Here is a 26456-nt window from a genome sequence, read left to right as displayed (position 1 = left end):
AGAATTCTTCCAATGAATCTGACTCTGGCATATGCTTTACCGACGATTAATTTTATATGGTCATTCCATTTTAAATCACTCCTAATGCGTACTCCCAGATAAATTATGGAATTAACTGCTTCCAGTTGCTGACCTGCTATATTGTAGCTAAATGTTAAAGGATCTTTCGTTCTATGTATTCGCAGCTCATTACACTTTTCTACATTGAGATTCAATTGCCATTTCCTGCACCATGCGTCAATTCGTTGCAGATCCTCCTGCATTTCAGTACAATTTTCCGTCGTTACAACCTCTCGATGTACCACAGCATCATCCGCAGAAAGCCTCAGTGAATTTCCAATGTTATCCACAAGGTCATTTATGTATATTGTGAATATCAACGGTCTTACGACACTCCCCTGCGGCACAACTGAAATCACTCTCGCTTCGGAAGACTTTTCTCCATTGAGAATGACATGCTGCGTTCTGTTATCTAGGAACTCTTCAATCCAATCACAAAATTGGACTGATAGCCCATATGCTCTTACTTTGTTCATTAAACGACTTTGGGGAACTGTATCGAACGCCTTGCGGAAGTCAAGAAACACGGCATCCACCTGGGAGGCCGTGTCCATGGCACTCTAAGTCTCGTGGACGAATAGCGCGTGGTGGGTTTCACACGATCGTCTTTTTCGAAACCCATGCTGATTCCCACAGAGTAGATTTCTAGTCTCCCGAAAAGTCATTATACTCGAACATAATACGAATGCTGATGCATTCACTCTGGGTGTCAGGGGTGGACGGCAGGGCGTCCAGGTCACGGAGAACGGCGTAGAAATAGTCGGTAGTGTGCCAGCGCCACGCAGCTACTTCCTTGCCATACTGAATCAAGGTACGTCGAATGGCAGGTTTGGCACATTCCAGCCACCAACTGAAGGTCGTGCAGTACTTAGGTAAGCAACGTTCACAGGTGGTCCATGTCTCGGTAACACGTTGAACACATTCGGGATCATGACGATCGGAGGTGTTTAGCTTCCACAGTGCGCGACTGTGCCAGACCACTTGCTGGGGGAGGAGAATGTTGCAGATGTAGACACAGTGGTCCGAAAAGTCCAAGGGCCAAAGTTCTGCATCTTGGACTGTAGATGTGAGTTCCCGAGAGACGTAAATCAAATCAAAGCGGCTCGCTGGTAAGTAAGTCCAGGCGCGTCGCCGAGCAACACTTCCCAAGTGTCGCAGAGCAACAGATCACGGACGAGAAGACGCAGTTCTTGACAGATTTTGTAGTGGGGCAGTTCATCCTTGGGATACAGGACACAATTAAAATCGCCCCCAAACAGGTAATGGTAACAGCGTAGAAGCAACAAAGGGGCGATTTCTTCTGAATAGAAGTGTACCCTGTCGCGTCTGCGGGTGGAGTCTGACGGAGCATAAATATTGACAATACGCGTCCCCATGACGGTGACGGCCATGCCTCTGGCAGACGGAAGGTATGTGATGTCAACCACAGGAATGCCTTCTCGAGCACAGATGCTTACGCCATGTCCCAGGTGGTCACCAGGAGAAGGATCTGTCGCGTCTGCGGGTGGAGCCTTATGGACCGTAAATGTTGACAATACACGTGACGGTGATGGCCCTGGCTCTGGCTGATGGAAGGTATGTGATATTAACCAAAGGAATGCCTTCTCGAGCATAGATACCTACGCCGTGTCCCAGGTGGTCACCAGGAGAAGGATAAGTATTATATCCCGCGACGTCCGGAAGTGTGGCCAACTGTACTTCCTGTAGTAGTGCGATGATGACGTCCGATGCCCATATCATCTCTCGCAGATGTTGAAGTTTCACGGGGGAGCTAATGGTGTTAGTGTTGATGGTCGCTACTCGGTAAGTTTGGAGTCGTACCCCGCCGTGGAGGGGAACTCCATCAGCAGAGGGTGAAGAGGGGCGAGGCAACGTCGAGTCATGCTGTACACCACCAGACAGCATTAACCATGGCGTAACTGGGCTGCCATCTGGGGTAACTCTGTCCCCAGCGTGTGATCAGGGCCCTCGTCGACTTCGTCAGTCCACGCCTTCGAAGGCGCTGTCGTTGTGATGTTCTTACGTTCCACTCCGTTCATAGGAGCGGAGGACGTCTCGGCGGTAATCGCAGCGGTGGAGTCCATTGGTTGAGGTGCACCTGGGAGAGCCAGCAAAGTAGGAACCGGCACAGCCACTGCCGGCGTCACGTTGTCGTCATTCTTGTCGTCGTGCACGGAAGGCCTCTGGAGCCACAGGGGGAGGTAATCCGTCTCGTTCCGAGACCGTACGGCGCCTCCTCTTGCGCCTTTTAGATGAACGTTGTTCGTGTGTTCGTCCTTCTGTGTCGGAAGACGCAAGGGAGTCGCGGCGCACTGTGAAGAGCGTCATCACGGGAACGATAAGTGAAGGGGCGTCCATATAATCAGCCGGGTGGGGGTCGGATGTCGTCGCTGTTGGTAGAGGTGCCGGAGTAGCGTCAGGTTGGGAGCGCGACGCGTCGACCCCGGCGTTATCTGCAGCAGCAGGAAGGGTCACTGGTACATGGTCCGACGGGCGGCGGCCGGTGGGAGGAGAAGAGAGCGCCGATGCCTAGGTGATCTGCAAAACCGTCGTCGGAGTAGGAGGCGCCACGGTGCCGGCTGGCAGTTGGGTGATTCGTCGCTGAAGACACTCAGGCCTGAGGTGGCCTTCTTTGCCGCATCCGGAACAGGTCTTTGGTTGGCCGTCGTATATGACGACCGCGCGGCACCCGCTAATTTGCAGGTAAGATGGCACGTGGCGATGGAGATCGATGGTGATCTGTCGTATACAGTTAAGAACGGGTTATATTGGAATTGCGCCCAGCGTTCGGCAGTGTGGCCGTGTACAGTGCCATAGGGGCGGAAAGCCACGATAACATGTTCCACCGGGAGCTCGGAAGGGAGTTCAAAAACTCGTATGGTGCGCATTCCCGAGCCTGCGTGGTCGACAGTGACCGCACCGACATTTCCGTCGGCGTGGCAAACCCATAATCCGTGTTTGGTGGCACGAAGTATTCTTTCGCACACCGCTCATTGACGATTTTGACGTACACTGTTCTGGTTAATATGGACAAATGGATGCCCAAGATGTCGGAAGCTGGGATCTTACCAGCGTCGCTTAGGAATTGTTCCACTTCCAAGGCATTTGGTCGTGTGTAGTCGTTGCAGAAGCTGAATTTTCTAAAACGGTTGGCCATGGTTCTACTAAACGTAAGCGACACGTAAGTGACGGCCGCTGAAATGTAAACAATAGCGTGCCCGCGCGCTCCGCAGGCGGAAACAACAGCACGTCCGCACTGCACGGCTGCGAAAGACAGAGACACTCATGTACGACTCACGCCAGTCCTCATAGTTTTACTTCCACCAATACCGCGTCTCCTACCTTCCAAAACTTCACAGAAACTCTCCTGCGATGTTGAAGAAGTTTGGAAGGTATAAGACGAGGTACTGTCGGAAGTAAAGCTATGAGGACGGGGCGTGAGTCGTGCTTGGGTAGCTCAAAATGGCTCTGAGCACTATGGGACTTAACTTCTGAGGTCAGCAGTACCCCATACTTGGAACTACTTAAACCTAACTAACCTAAGGACATCGCACTCATCCATGCCCGAGGCAGGATTCGAACCTGCGACCGTAGCGGTCGCGCGCATCTAGACTGAAACTCCTAGAACCGCTCGGCCACACCGGCCGGCTTATGGAGATGACTTGGGTGTAGTAATTAGGAGTGATGATGACTTTGCAAAACTGACGAACATAATTAAGCTGTATTGCGTAATTAAAGGTGCAGAAGTAAACAAAACCAAAAGTTCATTTCTTTATCTGAATGGTTTTCAAAACAGAAGATTCGAATGGGCGGAACCCACAGATCACCACAAGTCGCTGGGAGTCACTTTTTATAAATGCCCTCTCCGAATGACTGCAGTAAACTGGAAAGAAATGCTTGGAAAAATTCGTGGGATGGTGAGAGACCACAGAAATAGAGACCTGAATGAAATACAGACAGTGGTACTATACTTTCAAAAGTCTTCTATCTTGATCAGTGCTACCGATTAGATTTGGAGTTGCAAAGAACATTACGAAAACTTTTTGCCATCTCATATGGAGGGGACATATCTTCAAGGCTTCGGCTGGTACAACAACCTTGAGGTGTGAGCATCGTGATTTAGGACTGGAGGACATCCGGGGCTGAGAAACCCTGGAAGTATAACAGCATTATTATTTCATACAATGGCGCCAAAGGGCTCAGATCCACCTGGAGGAGTACCGTCAGTTCATTTTAAATTAAAGCATGTCATAATTTATTTTATCGAAGTGCGCTATGTTCAGAGAATCTGTGGAAATAATGGAACTATCACTAAGGAATCTATTAAATACTTGCGCAAACTAAAGTGAGAAAAAGGATGGAGGCAAAAAAAAAAAAACAACTAAAAACTGGAAGAATATCTGGAACAACATTAATGCCAAAGTCCTGTCAACAGAATTACGGTCTACGTGGTATAGAGTAGTTAATGAAATTATATCTACCAATGATAAATTGCATGCAGTAGGTCTGTGTGAAACGAACTTGTGTCTTAAGTGTGGATTAGTGGACACTTTAATACATCGTTTTACTTACAAAGGTTATTCTATGGTAGGGTTTTGTATAAAGGACCAGAAAGCTTTCCTATGACGAACTGATGGGAAGTATGTGACATCGGATGAATTGGTGACAACTGATTCTATCGACTTCCCGAAACAAAAGAACAACGCTATTATGTGAGTGTATGGGAATTTTGTCAACTACGTGATAAATAAATAAGGGGGACCTGACACAGTTGAGGAACAGAAATTGTATGTCGTATCTGAATTCCATAAAGCATACGCAAGAAGAGACCATAAGAGCAATTCTGGCAACATGTTGAAAGTAATGTTTAACAGCCAAGGAATAGGATGAGATTATTCCCAAGTTCAGGCAATGTGTACTTTGCAAGAAGACGAATCTTGTAAGCGTGTAAACATGAACGGCATGCTAACAACATTAACAGAGTTAGTTTAGTGTGTATCGTCTGTATACCAGTTGATAACAGTTTATGTATACAGGGCGTCCCAGCTATCTTGTCCACCCAAAATATCTCTGGAACAATAACAGCTATTGGAAAACGACTTTCACCGGTATCAATGTAGGGCTGGGGCCCATGAATGTACATATTTGGAAACATTCTAAAACGAAAGCATATGTGTTTTTTAACAAAAACTTATGTTTTTTAAATGGACCTCCTGTATTTTTTCTTCAGCAATCCATATCATGACAAAGCAGATACACAATGGCGTTGATTGCATCGCAATATTCCCATTACATCCCGAGATATTAAGACGCGAAGTTGACGCTTGAAACACCCGACATGCGCTGCTAGCGCACGTCCTGAGGCTCAGGCGTGAACCCCATGCTGCCCGTAATCGCGATGTAATTGACATGCGTAATCACTCTTCCATACTTATCAAGAGGTCCGAAACGAATAATACGGTCTGCTGCCATCCTGCATTAACGTCGTACATTCCAGCAGGTATTTATCCCATAGGCTAGGGGTGATGCGGTTCTGTAACATATCTGTGTACCGCAACGTTAGTCACAAAGTTAACTTCGCTTATCATTAATCCGTTACTATAAAGGTAATGCCGCTCAACGTTAAAACTTTACTTTACTGTAGATCTAGCGCAAGTGACAGTTAATCATTCACTCGTAATAGTAAAATTCGTGTTGATGGTTTTAGTGAAACGAGCAAGTCGACTAAAAGTTTTACCGTTGTTTAGGTAAAAATGTTTTGATTTGGGAAGTTCAGGTAGGACATAGAAGATGAATGTAAACATGTTTAACCAATTAGTTTTATTATCAAATAATTATCAATGTTATGTTTATCTAATGCGTTAAATGACAAATTGTTGCAAACAAATGTTTCTTAACATCACTGGGTAAAATGGCCCTTTGTAGAAACTTCCACTGTGATACCAGCACTACATACTAAACATAGCGTTCACATCTCATGCTCATAGTGATGCCCATTGCCTTGCATACATAGGGTCACTCTGCGGATGAAGGATGCCCTACTTCGTGCTACTCCAGAGATATTTTGGGTGGACAAGATAGCTGGGACACACTATATATATCGCAAGATCAACAGGATCATACATTTTAAGTACGGTACCTAGGTGAAGTGCTCGAACGGACAGGAAAGGAGAAAGTTTCCCAGAACACTAGATTATTGAAAATGAAGTGAGCCTTATACAAAACACATGGTATTTATAACAATAAATGTCTGTCCACCTGCACCAAAATTCGTCACTACAACACTAATCAAACCAGAGGTTACACACAAAAAGGCCGACTTTGAGAATATTCTCGCACAGGAAAGAAAAACCATTAGGAAATTATTGGGCCAAAACTCACGGACGATGGATATAGACTTCACTCCAGCGACATCACAGAGAAGTTCTCCAACATAGCAGCGGACATTAGAAAGAGGCGACTAAAATTTTACCGACACATAAGCTGACTCCCACAGACCAGAGCCACCAACAGAATCCTTAGGTAACTCCAGGAACTCTAGACCACTACACCCTGGATGACACAAGTCAAAATTGATCTGGAAAGATCTCAGATAGATTCAGCGGACGTCATTGACAAACGCGTCTATAGACACAAGGCTTACGAGTGAGAAGTGATGTCAGAGAAAACAGCACCTAAAGCCCAAAGGCCAAAGTCGATGGAAGAATTGAAGGATTGCTGGAAGGACAGGAAGAACTAGTAGTCATGAATGTTTCGCGTGGTCTGATAAAAGGCCTGTAACGTGTGTAATTGTATATATATAAAATTAACCATGAAACCTTCTGTGAAATCATTTTCTTTTTTTTTATAAGAATTTCATTTCGCTTGTAACTCATTTACCTAGGCAACGTTCTTTCTTCAATGCAGACATAAGTTTCGTCTGGCACAGAAACAAGTATTCATTTATTTTTGTAAATATTTTATGTTATTCCTAACAACAACCGCAGCCTGAACCCACTCAACAAGGAAATCATTTTATTTAATGATAAACAAAGTAGGTACAAAAAGGCCAAAACGCAATTTTTTTAAAAAAAAGCAGCATAGGTTAGCCACAGCCAACAGAAGGTGAGGGAACGAGTTGCCGCCAGGTAGGAGGGAGACATATTGGCAGGCCTCAGGTTGATGTACCCCTGCCCACTTTGCCTCCACCTCCCTGATACTGGCAAGTTCGTTTCCGATTGAAAACGACAGATAGAAACGGGCAGCAAAAGCTTAAAAAAAGAGAGGAAAAAAAGAAAAGTCGGTAGAGCGTTAAGCAGTCAACCAAAGGGTTCCGGTTTCAAGCCACTGTCCGGGTGAAAATTAATACTCTTTCGTAACGGCTAATCAGCAGGTAATGGAAGAACTACAGAAAAAGAGTGAGGACATGCCGTTAAAAAAAAGAAACAAAAAACAAAAAACGTAGCTAGGATATCAGGATGTTACCCAGGAGCTCCGTGTTTGATTCCCGGTACCGGAAATCCGCAATTTTATTAAAACAAAAAAGTGGTTCAGGCCTCTGACTAAAAAAAAAGTTGTTAAGGTGTCTGAAAAAAGTAAAAAAAAAAAAAGGTGGTAGAGCACTTGCCCGTGATAGGTATAGGTCCCGAGTTCGTCTCTGTTCGGCATACAGTTATAATCTGCCACGAAGTTTAATGTCAGCACACACTCCACTGCGTAGTTAAAATATCATTTTAGATTTAGTTGTTAGTGTTACAGATTCTGATGCATTGTTGGTCGAACTATTGGATCAGGATAGACAGATGCCACACCGGATTAGCCGATCGGTCAAAGGCGCTGCAGTTGTGGACAGTGCGGCCGATCCCGGCGGACGTTCAAATCCTCCCTTGGGCATGGGTGTGTGTGTTTGTCCTTAGGATAATTTAGATTAAGTAGTGTGTAAGCTTAGGGACTGATGACCTTAGCAGTTAAGTCCCATAAGATTTCACACAAATTTAGACATTTTTTGATAGACAGATGTTCCCGCTTGAACCACAGCAGCAGTCACTGTCTACAGAACGTCCTCCCAACCTGACGTCGGTCGACTAGGCAGTAGCATGAAGACAGCCGGAACTTGAGTCTCAGCTGAGTGCTAGCAAAATGCTGCTATGCACCAAAACATACAACTTGACTGCCAGTGGACCAAAACTTGTGAAAGTAGGTCTAGCACCACACATTAGCTTTTATGTGTTTTCTGAGATAGAGAACGATCAACTAGAGTGCGGTCTGCTTGGAGGGAGTGGAACTTTCTCTTTAACGTGATGAAGTTCATGTGGGGAAGGACGATAACTGAATTCAACCAACCGCAAACTTCTATAAACATTAGCACTTTAATGGTGAGGCGACTGCTGTCAATACTTATGGGTAGGTAATGCTTGAGTTAAAATCTGAAAAATCTGAATATGCGGTCATTTTACACTAAACAGGCCACTATGGCTAATTTAAACAACATGTATAAGGAATTATTGATTGCATTGGAAAGCTGAGCCACTGGTTTCCTTATATTAGATCCGCATACTGTGACTTTATTAGCAATTTTCGTGTGCATGGTGTCACTATAAATCAATTAGAACAGTGTATAAATTGCTATGTTCACTCGACATCAAAAGAGGTATCAGAAAAACCTATAAGCATAAAATGTGTTGAGACTGAAATAACTGAAGGAATACCTTTGGATAAAATTGCAGCTGTATATCTGAATATATAGGGTGGTCCATTGATAGTGACCGGGCCAAATATCTCACGAAAGAAGCATCGAACGAATAAACTACAAAGAACGAAACTCGTATAGCTTGAAGTCGAAAACCAGATGGCGCTATGGTTGGCACGCTAGATGGAGCCGCCATAGATCAAACGGATATTAACTGCGTTCCTTCAAGTAGGAACCCCCATTTTTATTACATATTCGTGTAGTACGTAAAGAAATATGAATGTTTTAGTTGGTCCACTTTTTTCGCTTTGTGATAGATGGCGCTGTAATAGTCACAAACGTATAAATACGTGGTATCACGTAACATTCCGCCAGTGCGGACGGTATTTGCTTCGTGATACATTGTTGTTGTTGTTGTGGTCTTCAGTCCTGAGACTGGTTTGATGCAGCTCTCCATGCTACTCTATCCTGTGCAAGCTTTTTCATCTCCCAGTACCTACTGCAACCTACATCCTTCTGAATCTGCTTAGTGTATTCATCTCTTGGTCTCCCTCTACGATTTTTACCCTCCACGCTCCCCTCCATTACTAAATTGGTGATCCCTTGATGCCTCAGAACATGTCCTACCAACCGATCCCTTCTTCTGGTCAAGTTGTGCCACAAACTTCTCTTCTCCCCAATCCTATTCAATACTTCCTCATTAGTTATGTGATCTACCCATCTAATCTTCATCATTCTTCTGTAGCACCACATTTCGAAAGCTTCTATTCTCTTCTTGTCCAAACTATTTATCGTCCATGTTTCACTTCCATACATGGCTACACTCCATACGAATACTTTCAGAAACGACTTCCTGACACTTAAATCAATACTGGATGTTAACAAATTTCTCTTCTTCAGAAACGCTTTCCTTGCCATTGCCAGCCTACATTTTATATCCTCTCTACTTCGACCATCATCAGTTATTTTGCTCCCCAAATAGCAAAACTCCTTTACTACTTTAAGTGCCTCATTTCCTAATCTAATTCCCTCAGCATCACCCGACTTAATTCGACTACATTCCATTATCCTTGTTTTGCTTTTGTTGATGTTCATCTTATATCCTCCTTTCAAGACACTGTCCATTCCATTCAACTGCTCTTCCAAGTCCTTTGCTGTCTCTGACAGAATTACAATGTCATCGGCGAACCTCAAAGTTTTTATTTCTTCTCCATGAATTTTTATACCTACTCCGAATTTTTCTTTTGTTTCCTTTACTGCTTGCTCAATATACAGATTGAACAACATCGGGGAGAGGCTACAACCCTGTCTTACTCCCTTCCCAACCACTGCTTCCCTTTCATGTCCCTCGACTCTTATAACTGCCATCTGGTTTCTGTACAAATTGTAAATAGCCTTTCGCTCCCTGTATTTTACCCCTGCCACCTTTAGAATTTTAAAGAGAGTATTCCAGTCAACATTGTCAAAAGCTTTCTCTAAGTCTACAAATGCTAGAAACGTAGGTTTGCCTTTCCTTAATCTTTCTTCTAAGATAAGTCGTAAGGTCAGTATTGCCTCACGTGTTCCAGTGTTTCTACGGAATCCAAACTGATCTTCCCCGAGGTTGGCTTCTACTAGTTTTTCCATTCGTCTGTAAAGAATTCGTGTTAGTATTTTGCAGCTGTGACTTATTAAGCTGATAGTTCGGTAATTTTCACATCTGTCAACACCTGCTTTCTTTGGGATTGGAATTATTATATTCTTCTTGAAGTCTGAGGGTATTTCGCCTGTTTCATACATCTTGCTCACCAGATGGTAGAGTTTTGTCAGGACTGGCTCTCCCACGGCCGTCAGTAGTTCCAATGGAATAATGTCTACTCCGGGGGCCTTGTTTCGACTCAGGTCTTTCAGTGCTCTGTCAAACTCTTCACGCAGTATCATATCTCCCATTTCATCTTCATCTACATCCTCTTCCATTTCCATAATATTGTCCTCAAGTACATCGCCCTTGTATAGACCCTCTATATACTCCTTCCACCTTTCTGCTTTCCCTTCTTTGCTTAGAATTGGGTTTCCATCTGAGCTCTTGATATTCATACAAGTCGTTCTCTTATCTCCAAAGGTCTCTTTAATTTTCCTGTAGGCGGTATCTATCTTACCCCTAGTGAGATAGGCCTCTACATCCTTACATTTGTCCTCTAGCCATCCCTGCTTAGCCATTTTGCACTTCCTGTCGATCTCATTTTTGAGACGTTTGTATTCCTTTTTGCCTGTTTCACATACTGCATTTTTATATTTTCTCCTTTCATCAATTAAATTCAATATTTCTTCTGTTACCCAAGGATTTCTACTAGCCCTCGTCTTTTTACCTACTTGATCCACTGCTGCCTTCACTACTTCATCCCTCAAAGCTACCCATTCTTCTTCTACTGTATTTATTTCCCCCATTCCTGTCAATTGCTCCCTTATGCTCTCCCTGAATCTCTGTACAACCTCTGGTTCTTTTAGTTTATCCAGGTCCCATCTCCTTAAATTCCCACCTTTTTGCAGTTTCTTCAGTTTTAATCTACAGGTCATAACCAATAGATTGTGGTCAGAGTCCACATCTGCCCCTGGAAATGTCTTACGTGATACATTACCCATGTTAAATTGGACCTTTTACCAATTGCGGAAAAGGTCGATATCGTGTTGATGTATGGCTACTGTCATCAAAATGCCCAACGGGCGTGTGCTATGTATGCTGCTCAGTATCCTGGACGACATCATCCAAGTGTCCGGAACGTTCGCCGGATCGTTACGTTATTTAAGGAAACAGGAAGTGCTCAGCCACATGTGAAACGTCAACCACGACCAGCAACAAATGATGATGCCCAAGTAGGTGTTTTAGCTGCTATCGCGGCTAATGCGCACATCAGTAGCAGCCAAATTGAGCGAGAATCTGGAATCTCGAAAACGTCGGTGTTGAAAATGCTACATCAACATCGATTGCACCCGTACTATATTAATATGCACCAGGAATTGCATTACGACGACTTTGAACGTCGTCTACAGTTCTGCCACTGGGCGCAAGAGAAATTATGGGACGATGACAGATTTTTTGCACGCGTTCTATTTAGCGACGAAGCGTCATTCACCAAAAGCGGTAACGTAAATCGGCATAATATGCACTATTGGCAACGGAAAATCTACGATGACTGTGACAAGTGGAACATCAGCAACCTTGGCGGGTTAATGTATGGTGCGACATTGTGGGAGGAAGGATAATTGGCCCCCATTTTATCGATGGCAATCTAAATGGTGCAATGTATGCTGATTTCCTACGTAATGTTCTACCGATGTTTCTACAAGATGTTTCACTGCATGACAGAATGGCGATGTACTTCCAACATGATGGATGGCCGGCACATAGCTCGCGTGGCGTTGAAGCGCTATTGCATAGCATATTTCATGACAGGTGGATTGGTCGTCGAAGCATCATACCATGGCCCGCACGTCCACCGGATCTGACATCCCCGGATTTCTTTCTGAGGGGAAAGCTGAAGGATATTTGCTATCGTGATCCACCGACAACGCCTGACAACATGCGTCAGCGCGTTGTCAATGCATGTGCGAACATCACGGAAGGCGAACTACTCGCTGTTGAGAGGAATGTCGTTACACGTATTGCCAAATGCATTTAGGTTGACGGACATCTTTTTGAGGATTTATTGCATGAATGTGGTATTTACAGGTAATCACGCTGTAACAGCATGCGTTCTCAGAAACGATAAGTTCACAGAGGTACATGTATTACATTGGAACAACCGAAATAAAATGTTCAACCGTACCTATGTTCTGTATTTTAATTTAAAAAACCTACCTGTTACCAACTGTTCGTCTAAACTTGTGAGCCGTATGTTTGTGACTATTACAGCGCCATCTATCATAAAGTAAAAAAGTGTCCAACTTAAACATTCATATTTCTTTACGTACTACACGAATATGTAATAAAAAGTGGAGGTTCCTATCTAAAAAAAAAACGCAATTGATATCCGTTTGACCAGTGGCAGCGCCATCTAGCGGGCCAACCATAGCGCCATCTGGTTTCCCCCTTCAAGCTGGACAAGTTTCGTTCTTTGTAGTTTTTTCGTTTGACGCTTATTTCGTGAGATATTTGGCCCGGTCACGATCAATGGACCACCCTGTATATAAGGCTCAATTCAAGGCATACAAAAAATAATGATTCGGCCAGTAAAACTGAGTGATTACGTATAAATAAAAAAATGGTCTACAAAACAATTGTTCTTATTTGTTGCCATCCTACAATAACTTCAATGCTGAAGGATCATGGTCTTTTATAAATACTAACTCAGATATAATAAATTAATTTATTGTCATTAACAATACATTTTTTCGAAATAGATTGCATATTTGTAGAAATACATCATACTAGGAAAGAAGGAGAATTATTTTAAGTACGATGTGTACACAGCAGCAGCTGATTGTTCTGATACATCACACTAAATCTCCCACTATGAATTTTTTATATAGATGACTGACAGGGTAGATAATACTAATACTAAGAGAGGAGGACTTTATGTGTGCGATAGTTTCACAAAAGCAGCTGATTTCTGTGGTTAATCAAAAATACTATGGACGTTTTTATGTACTATGTGTACAATGTGTAAAACCTGGCAGCAGCAGGTGAAGAAGAAAGAAACACACATACATACATTCACATTCATACAGGGCGTCATCTCTCCTAAGACATGTTTCGGCAGGTATTTGCAATTTCGTTGCTGGAGACAAACAATGCTCATCACGTCTTTCATGTAACGCCCAGCGTCAACAGAAAACGCTGGCTTGTTTCCCATTACAGACAATGTGATTTTTAAAGTAGAATTTTACAGCATCAACAAAAAACGTGGTTTTGTTTCCCATTACAAACAAAATGATTTTTAAAGTAGAATTTTATGTGCCCTTTCAGTACAGCAGTCAACAATTACACTGGTCGGAAATTCGGCTTTCCGACACGTATTAACAGGGACAATAAAAGAGGAAGAGTAACTGTTGCTCCATCAGTGGCTGAGCCGCAATTCTGGTTGATGGTACATGTCAGTGTGGGCCAGGGCGGTGTTGTCACTGCTGTAGTACTGTTTACTTGTCCTCACTTACTGTTCCACTCAATAGATATCGAATCATGCACATTGCACTACACTGTTTCTGGGACTACTCTATTGAATTTGTACGTAAAATTCTGCTTTAGAAACCACAAACTAATGCTTTTCGTCGACACTGGGCATAGCATTAAAGACAAGATGAGCGTTATTTATTTGGATTGGTTCCAGGGACACTTTGCAACTAATTTGCAAATAATTGCAGAAAAACCAGAGAAAATGCTCCCGACGTTTCTGGGAAGAGACACACGTTACATATAAGCACACATAGTGTGCAAAAAACCTGTTCGTCGTAAATATAATAATATACAGTTAAAAGGCACAAACAGTGTGTGTTATTCACATGCACTCACACATAGACAAAACTATGTCAAATACTTCATGTATGAATTACACACACACACACACACACACACACACACACACACACACACAGGCAATCGCTTAAGAAATCTCTTAAGCAAACAGCGTTAGAGCAAATGCTCCCGTTTCGATCTGCATACATGAACGGTTTATCGTCATGGGACGACAGACCGACTTTCATTTGCAGTACAATATGCACCTCATGGCCTTGCGAACGAAAGACTTCTTGATGCAACATATTCTGAGGTACATCTTTTCCAAGCAGACACTTCTTACAGTTCTCATTTGTAACAGCCTATGTGCCTGCTCCATACACACCATTAGCCGTCCTTTGGATGACACTTGCATGTGTATGATATGCAAACATTTAAGATGTGAGCCCCACAAACTCCACAATCTGGGAGCCGTTGTCCTCATCTTCCATCATGCTTACAACTGCCTTGTTCGGTTGGTGTTTGTGTTATGTGGTAAGGATTATCAGCCACGTATGAAGACAATTTAGAACTCGTCGGAATTGTAGCCACAGAGAGAGCGGTTACCCAAATTATTGAGAACATAATCAAAAATTTAGATAAAAGACAGCAATAATTGCTGATAAAATCAGCAAATTACGTGAAGTGAAATATTTCAATTCACCATGTGTTTCATTACGTGAGCATGGTGTCATCAAGTCAGTGAAGCTACTGCCGTTGTTACTGTTGGATGGCAAATGACCATTCTACCTACCAAAATTCTTACATGAAAGATATGTCCAAGGAAGTGGAAGAAATAATCCTAGAGGGCCCCTGCTTAATGATGATGCACAACTAACCAAAGAGCACATAATATCTTGAGTCGTTACTCCAGTGAACAATTTCTCACAAACTCTTTCTTTTGTTGTTGTTGTGGTCTTCAGTCCTGAGACTGGTTTGATTGCAGCTCTCCATGCTACTCTATCCTGTGCAAGCTTCTTCATCTCCCAGTACCCACTGCAACCTACATCCTTCTGAATCTGCTTGGTGTATTCATCTCTTGGCCTCCCTCTACGATTTTTACCCTCCACTAAATTGGTAATCCCTCGATGCCTCAGAACTTGTCCTACCAACCGATTCCTTCTTCTAGTCATGTTGTGCCACAAACTTCTCTTCTCCCCAATCCACTTGAACACCTCCTCATTAGTTATGTGATCTACCCACCTAATCTACAAGATTCTTCCGTGCCACCACATTTCGAAAGCTTCTATTCTCTTCTTGTCCAAACTATTTACTGTCCACCTTTCTGCTTTCCCTTCTTTGCTTAGAACTGGGTTTCCATCTGGGCTCTTAATATTCACACAAGTGGTTCTCTTTTCTCCAAAGGTCTCTTTAATTTTCCTGTAGGCAGTATCTATCTTACCCCTAGTGAGATAAGCCTCTACATCCTCACATTTATCCTCTATCCATGCCTGCTTAGCCTTTTTGCACTTCCTGTCGATCTCATTTTTGAGACGTTTGTATTCATTTTTGCCTGCTTCATTTATTGCATTTTTATATCTTCTCCTTTCATCAGTTAAATTCAATATTTCTTCTGTTACCCAAGGGTTTCTACTAGCCCTCGTCTTTTTACCTGTTTGATCCTCTGCTGCCTTCACTACTTCATCCCTGCTGTATTTCTTTCCCCCATTCCTGCCATTTGTTCCCTTACGCTCTCCCTGTAACTCTGTGCAACCTCTGGTTTAGTTAGTTTATCCAGATCTCATCTCCTTAAATTCCCACCTTTTTGCAGTTTCTTCAGTTTTAATCTACAGTTCATAAGCAATGGATTGTGGTCAGAGTCCACATCTGCCCCTGGAAATGTCTTACAATTTAAAATCTGGTTCCTAAATCTCTTCGTGCGTTAGCGTTCTCGCTTCCCGCGCCCGGGTTCCCGTGTTCGCTTCCCGGCGGGGTCAGGGATTTTCTCTGCCTCGTGATGACTGGGTGTTGTGTGATGTCCTTAGGTTTGTTAGGTTTAAGTAGTTCTAAATTCTAGGCGACTGATGACCATAGATGTTAAGTCCCATAGTGCTCACAGCCATTTGAGCCTAAATCTCTGTCTTAGCATTATATAATCTATCTGAAGTCTGTCAGTATCTCCAGGCTTCTTCCATGTATACAACCTTCTTTTATGATTCTTGAACCAAGTGTTTCTTTCCGTTCTCTAACACAACGTAGAATTAGATACAAAGCTATCTTTTTCAACACAAGAATCAATCGGGTCAAACAGTATGAAATTAATTCCATATGTGTAGTTACTATAATATTAAGACAAAACGTGACGGCATAGAAACACAGATGCTTACGTCACATGAGCAGAATTAGTAAAGGCGCCAAAGTATGATAAGAAGAAGCGAAGTACAATGTCTCACACGTTTTTAACAAAAAGTTGCTCATAGATCTTTTCACTTGTAGAAGCTCGGCTAGTGATAAGATTCTTGGGCCTCAAAACTTTAAATTTAATAACATAAAGTTTATCACAAATAAAATGGAACAGATTTTAATTCACTTACAATACTTTCGTTGGTATACGTTTTGTTTCATGTCTGATGCACAAATACATTTCAAGGCTAGCATATATAACGTTATATAGCTTCCTTGAGTGTACCAAGTTATGTGGTGACCAAAATATACGTGAGTCATTCAACAAGATGTTGACTATCAATTAAACGTACGTCATTTTATTAGCTAGAGAACTTACATATAGCTGGATAACTAAGTACATTCAACAAGTTACTTTCAGGATGATATTCGATTTCAGTACACATTTGAATATACTCTCAATGGTTTTCCTAATGGGATCTGTGTCCCTTCCCATTTGCGTGCAGCTAATGGCAAAGAGAGCCTAAAAACACCATATCGAGAGATAAAATTCGTAGCTATATTAATTTCGCACTGAAATCGTAGCTCACATTCAACAAGCATTAAAAATTTCATACATCAGCTTACTTTTAACCTTTAAATGACAGTATTAGTATATGATAAGCCTGAGATAGTTCGCTTGAACACTTTACAGAGTAAGTAAGGTTTTTCTTTCATAACATGTGAAACTGAATTTGATATGATACGAAACTTGGGACTGACTTCATGTTTTTCATCATCGACAATTGTTCATTAAGATTTCATTTCTTGCACGACTCATTGTAAACACATTGTAAACTCGTGATCATAGGGTCGTTGAAGACGGTTGAGCGAAACCTTCGTGAAAACAGTCTTCGTCACACATTCGGTGACCTCTGATGTACACTGAGACGCCAGGCTCACACCTTAGATGAAACCGTCAGGAACAGGTGCCTGCCGCCCGTGTCAGAATTGGCACGGCGATTATCGGTCGTGCCTCTTCTTACAGCTCATCACTGGTTTATTTGAAAGATATTAGATGGCAGCATCAGAGATTCAAAAACACATTTGCCACACACAATGTGGTCTGAAAGTGAATTTTGATTAAAACTTTTATGTTGTTATAAATTTCATGGTGTTCATGTTTCGTTGTCCTTCCTCCGATCCGTAAGAGGGGGCAACTTGTGTTTCTCACTAATTTTACAGTGGTAATACTGTTGCTGCTCTGTTCTACATATAGCTTCGATCAAACTCTCTCTACTAGCATATTGTATAGAGCTCAGCTCTCTGCTGGCCATATTTATAAAGGTATTCACCACAAACGTTGGTCAATCGTTCTTGTAGGGCATAGTTTCTTACATATTCTTCAAAGTTTTCACACACTTCTCATGCACGATCGCATGAGGCAACAACTGTGGCTACATTAAACACTGTTGTTGGCTACCACTACAGCAAACATCAGTTTATTAAGGTAAAACCACGTTCAACACATGTTTTTACACTTGATTATGTGCGACATCGCTTATTGACGACACACAGGATTAAAGGCGTTTGTGAATACACCACATGATTAGTCCCACATCCTGTCGCAGCAGGGATGAGTACAAGTTCATATTCTACTCTGCGCTTTGAAATGTTTCATTAGCTTTGCTTTACGGAGTCTTTCAGTATCACTTGAGTAAGTGTCGTGAGTTTCTCCCCTCATTTAGAATGTGATTTACAGAGAATCGTTTAGCCTATATTTTTGTATGTTTCCGTGTATCTCCACAAATGATTATAGGCTATTCGAGTATCTGGTTCCCACAGACTATGAAACTTCTTACAATACTAAAACTGTTTTCCTACCTAACATAGCTGTATGCAAGCCTTTAATTATCTTTCTATTTGGCCTTGTTTCTAATTACCTAGTTCAGCTGCATGATTTTTTCATATGAATGAATCGTTCTTCCAAGTAATAAAAGTGTGTGTTTCGTCGTAGGGAAGACGATTGTTCTACATTTATACCCTTCAGAAATCTAGGACGCCTACAGACGAATCGAAAGACCACAACATATAAGTGGGAAAGAGAAATCATCCATCATGTATGCGAACCAATAATGAGTACCCAAATATACACCAAGAAAAATTTTTCCCTAACCTTAAGATCGACTAAGCGCCGCAATGGTCACATCCTTTAGTTAGCACCATGACTTTGCATCCTTTGTAGATGAGAAACTACTAAGGTTTCCTCAATTACAACCTTCAGAAGAACAGCATTACATTTGATGTAATAAATCTAAGTCATATTCCACAAAGAATTATATACTGAACTTTACTTGCATGTGCAGTGCCTTATATTTACATTCTCTTTTCACTGCACTGCTTCCATAACTTTCTGTGTGGACAGCCAAATCGTCATTATATCACTCACAATTTATTATTAATTAGCGTACTACGTATATCTGTCGTAGATTGCGACCTTTGAACTACAGCACGTAAGTAGTTTTCTTTCCAGCCACACTTACGGTTCATAGTTTCATATGTCCCTGTCTAACACGTTTATTGGATGATGTTATTTTCTCTATTTCGAAAGTTGTATTCAAATCGCACTCACTATGTAGGGAAGGACATACGTGTAAGTGTAATTAAATAAAAAAACGGCTTGTCTTTCGTTTACAGGCTCGTAAGATATTCGAAGTCCGTATATAACTATAAAAGCTCTTGCAGCTTAGACTAAATATGTTCCTAGTTTATACATTATGAAATAGTAATAAACTACTTATAATGAATATTAACTGTAAATATGAACAAATAGCCGTATAGTGATCGTGTTTTAGGTCTAGCTGTTAAACGAATTCTGTAATTCTTAACTTCTGTGCTTCCTGAATCAGTGCATTTAAGTTGAAACGTTGGCAATGCATTTGAACCGCCAATATTCGCATTTTGAAAAGCAGAAAATGTGTCTTGACTTATTTGAGAAAACGGCGAGGACACAAAACCTGAATCTACAGTATTTTCAAGATTGTGTCCTGTCATTTCGGATTCCTGAGACAAGCTTTTGCCGACCGAATGATCGATAATGCTTCCCTGTTCTCTAACTATTTCACTGCCTACACCATTATTTGCAGCCCGCTCCATTTCCCTATGCACAATTACCAAATTACTACTTTGAACATTAGTTAATTCATTACTCGGTGGCGCTAACACACTGCTTTCGTCTTCACTGTCATTTCTCAGATTACTTTGGGGCCTAGTATTACGTTTTTCACACGCCGTTATTGTCACAATAACACAGACAAGCACAATTGGAAGAGTAAAATAAGAAAACACATTAACATAGCACTGAAAATAATATCCAGTTAATTGCAAGCGCAGCTGCGAAATACTTGGTGCAAATCTACACGCATGCCACAACTGTTTTACTGTACAAGAATGAAAACTGCAACTACAAAGGAAATTCTCTCTGTGATTACGCGCTAGCAATAAACAATAGCTACACGAATTACACAAACTACAAGAAAAAAATCAGAAGATTCCAGTGCGGTATCCTCGGCTAAGGGTCGACATATCAAACTTCCCCTTTGAATAATTATATAAGACTGTGCTTAAACTGACACACAATATTTTTAGCGCAACGCAATCTGACTTTCAATAATCCCTACAAAAAATGGCCCTGACTAACATTAACCTATACCTTTCACAAATCACTTACCTCACAAAAATCTTCGTAACTCGAACTACCGCAATACAGCGAGCGCCACTACTGCCAGCTAAATAAAAGATTAAAACTACGGAAGGCACTAACTACTGATAGGCATAGTTAGCAAATTAAAGATTTTAATAGAGAACAAGCAATGTATTTACCTTAATAGTGTTGAAAAATCGTAATATACATAGCAGTTCATGACATCCAGTATTACAAATTTCAAAACTCCGCCATTTCTCTCCCCACATCCACCACTGCTGGCGGCTCACCTACAACTGCGCAACGCTACGCGCTGTTCAAATCCAGCTGCCGCTGCCCAACACTACAATGGCAGACAACAATGCAAACTAGCCACAGACTACACACAGCTCAGCCAGTGATTTTTATACATTCGAAGTTTTGAAGAATATTGGTAGACAGGTCATCACAGAACAGACCACTGTAGTCCTGTTAGAGATTACGGTATTGGTGGGCCACCATAGATGCAGACCCACTGCAGTCCTTGTAGAAATAATGGTACTGGTGGGCCATCAAAGATGCAGACCCACTGTAGTCCTTGTAGAGATGGTCAGCAGCCATCTGTTGCGACTGTGCAGGTGAACAATCACGATCAAAGAGTCTTGTGGACAATATAGCAAGTCCATAACCACCACTTGTACACTCACAAAGTCTTTGGAATGTCCTAAGAACCAGCAATGCTGTTATCCAGTCCCTTGCTGAATTATTAACACACGTGCAAACACTATCAGTCCCTACTTCTCACATATTGTCCATATACTATGACCAACAGAAACATGTGCAGTGAAATGATACTTAATTTGATGAACTGGTGTCAATTACAATTTTATAACATAAGAATACAATTGCAAAAGTACAAAATACGTCATTAAAGAACATAACAATACAGATAACATTTGTAGTAAAACAGGCTTTACAAAAGAATAGAAATAAACAGATACATCAGTGTTACAGGAATTATGACGTAAGTAAATATATAAAATAATGAGAATAGTTTTCGAAACATTAATTTCACACTTGAGCAATGAAACAGAACAGAATTAATAATGTCTAAACATCTTTACAAATAAAGTAACATAGTATTAGAAAAATTCTACAACATAACAACAACAGCTAAACACATAAAGACAGGAAAAACACAAATACACAAGGGAACACAAACACTTAGTGGGATAACACAAGGAAAGGACAGGGTTTCTTTTACTGCAGTATTTTGCAAACAAAACTTTCTTTACTTCTCAGAGATCTCCCTTCGTTCTTCATTATTTCCAAAAAGTCCTATCTATACCTGCTTTCTGTACTTTTTTCGTATGACTTCTCAATGCATTTCTTCCAATTCATCGCAACTCATTCTTTTATATAGTCTACCTCCTCTTAAGCTAACTTACATCTACTGAGCTCAGATGCTAAACTAAGGGACGAGGCAATGCAGCTGCACAGAACAATTAACACAAACAGCAATGACAAAAAAAAATGGAAATTGGCAAAGCAAGCAGCAGCAAATGCAATAACTTATATATAAACATGACAAAGCTCACACAGAAAAAATATTGCAGTAAAAATGGCCATGTTTAATTCCTGTGTCACATCTTAACACTAGAGTGATGCATCACGAGAACTTACACTAGCAGATAAGTTACCCAATCGTAAAAAAATTATTTATGCAATTCCTGTCAAGGGAAATGTCTATTTATGTGCCCTCGTTTTCTTGGAAGTAGATCATAAATTTCTTAATGACTGGATCTGTAGGCATAAAATAACTATATTAGTACATCTATTAAATTTTATTGTAACCAATGCTGCAGTGCAGCTAGAAACTAGATATTAAACAAAATGAGTAAATAAATACATAAAGCAAGCTATATGGCATTTCTCTCAACTAGCAAGACAATAGCCATGAAATGTTTCTCATCGTTACATTAGGCATTTTAGTAAATATCATACATTAAGAGCTCCACAGTATAATCATATGTTTTCAAGTTTGAGCGTGTCGTATTTGCGATGCTTTCTACAAAGGAATGTCAATAGCGAGGATAATGGCCTCCTTTCTTTTTTCTTTTCTCCACCTGTGCCTCTGAAAGGCACACACTAATAGCTTTTTCCCAGGTGACTATCGCACAGCTGGGTGCCCACCACACATTTCGTGAAGGTCACTTAACTTTCCTACCGAAATATTTACGACAGCAGTTTCTGCTACAGTGGCAGTCTCATATAAAAAATTTCACAGGTCGAGAATTTGAGTTACAAATGTGTAGAAACAAAATCCTATAAATACAACAGTGTCCAAAAAGTTTTCAGTGGCATTGTGATACATTCACACATGTACACACATTTCATAATTCTAAAGTGCGATTCTTGGTTTCGAACATCCTTTTCCACAAATCAGAGTCCCTAACCACTACTCATTATTCCTTACCTTATTATACATACACATATTTGTCGACACTTCTTCAATATTTCATCATAAGAAATACATAGCATAATCAAATTCCTCATATACGGTATCATCATCTTATTGATCATAAACATACCTCAACAGCATAATACATATCGTTGTCGTAATAATATCATAACATCTCAGTCAATTCTCAAAATTGTCGTAGCTTCCTCCAATAATTTCAAAACCTATAAAAAATTCTCTGCTCATTTCAATAGTGTCATCTACCTCAAACGTACTTTAAAATCATGATCCCATACCAAATGCATCATTCAAAGCTCTCATAGTATCACAGTGGTTCCAAAAAAATATGAACAGTTCACCAAGTACAGACAAAATACAATTTCGTAAGTGTGAAGTTATCCAACTGTGTAATTGTGTAAACATGTGTCACTGATGTAGTAAAAAAAAGTTTATCTCTCAGTTAAATGATCAGATAGCTGTGTAATTTATGTGTTAGAGAAATATGGTATCGATGTTTAAAGTTGTATAAGCAAATACCATATTAGCTAGGGCTCCTTGTGCTTGCCACACACATGGTACACAAAGTAGGCGTGTACCCCCCTGAAGATTAATGTAATTATACCCTTAAGTGTTACAGATTACAGCAATGGAATGAAATGTATCATGGAAAACCTTTGTATCTTTGTAATTCAAAAATCTTTAAAAATAAATGTTTTAAGTACAAAATTAATCACTCAAATACATGTACTGTAGCGCTAAACTGTACGTCTTGTTGTAAGATAATCTCTGTGGAAGTGTCGTAGTTATCGTCCTGTGTAAGCAAAGTTCTGCTGAAGTCAATGTACTTACCTCATCATAAAAGAAAGTGAAATGCTTTGCATATAGATATCATAGTTATTACGTACCTTACCAAGATCAAGAAAGTACTGTAATGTAACGTGTTGTTGTGCCACAGAAAAGGTTGTCTCATTGTAGCTATACCACAAAAGTTACTACTAAAACATGTTTTACTTTCCAGAGTAATTCAGAAAAACTGTGCAGATATAAAACAGAAACACTGCAAAAGCAACATTGTAAATTGTCACTCATTAGTAGCGTCGTGATTAAATCGTGTAGCTGTCACATAAACTGACCACTGTGTCATCTGGTATCTCACAGAAAGTACTTTAAATCCAGAATGTATTTTCAAGTAAACCAAAATGTTGCATTAAAATCTCATTAGCAGTACCGGTATATGTTCTAAGTATGTAAGTCTTATAGTCGTTACGTAATTGTGCAACTAACAAGCAAGAATGTACACACACAATAACACTCTGACGTCTGTTCACTATAACAATGCATTCGTAATTTCTGTTTAAATAAGTTCTCTTGGTTCTTGATTGGATATTTAACTTCAAACATTGTTGCATGGTAACAGTTTCTAAGTCTGACAATGCATACTAGAAATATGAAGTGAAAAGTTTTATGGCAAAGACAAAGTTAAAAAGCAGATTATCTTTCAATAAACGGCTTCACATGTGAAATGTGGTGTGAACCTTTGCTCTTCCTAGTACGCAGAGTTTCAGCTTCAGTGGAATTATCATGTGGTATATGGTACATCGGTAAAGAATGCTAAAATTTCTCTCAAGGTTAGCGTCTATGTAATTTTTCCCTGAGCCAGCTGGCGCGTGTGGCTGCCTGCGGTGTGAGTCATTGTCTGTCTCTTTGTTGGCGTACGTCGTTATTGGTGTTAGGAGACCTAACTTCTACAAATTCACCTTGTCAAGAGGGACCTGCCCTATTTGAAACCCGCCAGTTCTGATTAAATTCTGGTCTGTTGTTAAGATTATATCGTCTGTCGTCATAACGGTAGATTCCATAATTTCTTTCTTGTTGGTCACATGGTGGAGAATTTCTCCCGGAATCGAAACTGCATGCTGGACCGTTACGTCTAAAGTTATTCTGTCTCCCTTGATAATAATTATTTTGGTTCCCATATTGTCTGTTTCTCTGATTGTCTCTGTGATAGTCACTACTGCGGAGAGGTGATCTTTCCCTGTAATTATTACTACTCTGCCAACGGTTATCATACGGGTGGTGTCTGTTTTGGTCACGATCTGTGTTGTGAGAATAGCCTTGTCGTGTCCAGTTATTATTTCTTTCATTGCGGAATTGCGACGTATGTGACCTGTAATTGTTGTGTTCCTGTTTTCGCGTTCCGCGATTGTCAGTGTCAATTTCTAATTCTTGTAAGAGTCCCTGAAAAGCTTCAATGTCGTCTTTGCAACGTCCTGCCAAAATAATATGTCGTAAATGTTCAGGTAATTTGATTAAGCAAATGCAGATGATTTCTGAGGGGCTGTATGGGTTTGACAGGTAGTGATTCTTGTGCAACATGTCTTCAAAATATTTCACAAGACTGGAGAATTCAGATTGTTTGAAATGTTTCATCATTATGATGCTATGTTTTACTTGGTCTTGTGTAGCTTGAGACCAATATGCTGAGAGGAAGCCATGATAAAATTCTCCTCCACTGTGGCAATCGTAAATGACCGATCGCATTCTTACAGCTGGTTCATTCTCTAAATAGCCACACATAAATTCTAATCTGTGCTCTAATGACCAGTTGGGAGGAAAACAATGAGAGAATTGATGAAGCCACGCTTGCGGATGAATGTCTTTGCTGGAATTCTTAAATGTTTTGAATTTCCGTGTAGTAATGAACAGCTTATAGTCAAAATCATCGTGTCGGCGAGTTGCACATCGCTCATTGTTACTTCGTTTCGGCAGTTCCATCTCAAAATCCAATGCGCCTTGCCAATTTCTTTCATAATTTCCGAAGTGTCCTGTGTTATTATTTTGTGGTTGTTCCGTATTTCTATGTCCCTCTTCCCGTACTGGAGCGCGAGTGTCCTCTGAAATATGTAATTCTTGTATTACTTGTGCCAACTGATCTTATACTTCCCGGATTCCTCTTTTGTACTGTGTATTGATTTGATTTTGATTTTGTTTGAATTTTCTAATTTGTTCATGCTCTTCAGTGTCCGTGAAGGCTACAGGTCTTGTGCCATTCAGATCATCATCTACCTTTGTAGATAAGTTAGTGAACTGATCTGAAAGTTCGGCTACTTTATCCGATAGTGAAATTATTTCCTCTGTGTGTTTTTCTGAACCAAGTTTCAGAGTGTCCGTTTGTGTTGAAATCGTATCCACTGTGTCCTTTAAGTTTTCCTGAGTTTTTGCAAGTTACGTAACCGAATCGGTAGATGCAACTGAGTTAATTTTAGCTTGCAAGGTGTCGTGATTTTCATGAACAATAGTTTGCAGTTCTTTTATGGCTGTTTCGTGATTCTGTAATGCATTTTCATGACGCAAAAAAATGGGTTGGAAATGCTCACAAAATTGTGTTTTTATGTCATTACAGACTTTTTGACATATCGATTCAATGTTATGTAACTTAGTAGTTAAATCTTCACGTGTTTGTTCAAGTGTGGTGCCTAAGTTTTGAAGCTTTTGCTGTGTTTGTCTTTGATTTTTTTCCATTGTGTCTAACTTTTGCTGTGTTTGTCTCTGTTGTTGTTCCATTTGTGTCTAATTTTTGAAGATTTTGTCCCATTTGTTTCTGATTTTGTTCAAGCGTTGTGTCTAAGTTTTGTAGCCTTTGTCCCATTTGTTGCATTAACTGTAATAACAATGCACTGGTGTCTGAAACATGTTCCTCAGTGCTATTCGGCAATGCATTTGAACCGCCAATATTCGCATTTTGAAAAGCAGAAAATGTGTCTTGACTTATTTGAGAAAACGGCGAGGACAC

At 40.8% G+C, this 26456-nt stretch overlaps 1 protein-coding gene across 1 annotated transcript in view; it reads right to left on the bottom strand.

Annotated features, from left to right (window-relative positions):
- The window catches only part of LOC124613463 (trypsin beta-like), a 126304-nt gene that overhangs the window by 37420 nt on the left and 62428 nt on the right, over positions 1-26456 (bottom strand). The window lies entirely within an intron of this gene.

This window comes from Schistocerca americana, chromosome 4, assembly GCF_021461395.2.
Source record: "Schistocerca americana isolate TAMUIC-IGC-003095 chromosome 4, iqSchAmer2.1, whole genome shotgun sequence".
NCBI lineage: Eukaryota > Metazoa > Arthropoda > Insecta > Orthoptera > Acrididae > Schistocerca > Schistocerca americana.
The sequence above is the reverse complement of the archived record's forward strand: the minus strand, read 5'-3'. Positions and strand labels throughout refer to the sequence as shown.